The sequence below is a fragment of the Chrysochloris asiatica genome, unplaced genomic scaffold (assembly GCF_000296735.1).
Source record: "Chrysochloris asiatica unplaced genomic scaffold, ChrAsi1.0 scaffold00037, whole genome shotgun sequence".
Lineage (NCBI taxonomy): Eukaryota > Metazoa > Chordata > Mammalia > Afrosoricida > Chrysochloridae > Chrysochloris > Chrysochloris asiatica.
Window position 1 is genome coordinate 4,065,644 of NW_006408555.1, and position 1,088 is coordinate 4,066,731.

Here is a 1,088-nt window from a genome sequence, read left to right on the forward strand (position 1 = left end):
CTTTGATTCCATCTCAGCGTCTCAAGCTTTTGCTTTTCTTTCACCACAGCCTTGTGCGGTCAGTAACTCTGCCTGCTGTTGGGCAGGGAGTTGATATTAACCAGGGAGGAACAATCTGGCAAGGGAGGGTGCAGAGGGTTGCTCAGCTCGAAGAATGTCATGTGTGTCACTGAATTGCACGTGGAGAAAGTGTTGGGTGAGTGTATGTTCTGCTCTGTAGATTTTCAACAACACCAAAAATAAAATAAATTATTTTTAAAATAGACACTGTACACCTTCAGCAGATGCCAGAATTTGCCAGTGTACTCCGAACAAGCTTGGGCTCGACCCTGGCAGCCCAACTCGCAGCCTGCCACCCCCCCCCCCCCTCCCCCATGCCACCCTCACCCCCATCCTGCAAAAGGACATGTTGGAGCCTGTCCCTGGCTGGCCTCAGCTGTCCCACTCCCAGCTGTCAGACCAGCTGTGGCTTTTGACCCACAAGAGGTGAGTGGAGGGGGCGGTGGGGAACAACCCAGGCTGAGGATTCAGGGCTCTGCCCCGCTGTGCAGGCCTACTGTGTAGGGAGCACGGCCACACTCAGCCTCCTCCGACCCCCACGGTGTGCACCAGCATGGAGAATGATGGGTACGTAGGGCTGGGAAGGGAAGGCTTTTTCCTTAAACCACCTTTGTTGTTGTTGGGTACTATGGAATCTGTTCTTCCGATCATGTGAGAGAAGATTTAGAACTGAGCACATAACCATTTTGTCACCAACCCCCACAAAAACACCCAAACCCACTGCCCTCGAATCAATTCCCACTCATGGCAACCCTGTACAGGGGTTCCCGAGCAGAAAGCCTCATCTTTCTTCTAGAGAGTGGCTGGTGGGTTTGAACCACTGACCTTGGAGTTAGCAGTCTAGTGCTTACCCCTAAAGTGCCACCAGATCTCCTATATGGACTTTATACAACAGAATGCGTCCTTGTCAATGTACCAGTCAGTGAGCTGTGGTGAACGCTGACAAGCGTGTACCCCATTCCAGTCACACCTCACATCTCCATCCACCCAGAGCCTTCCCCCCGCCCTCCCTTGTGGCTCCCACCCCC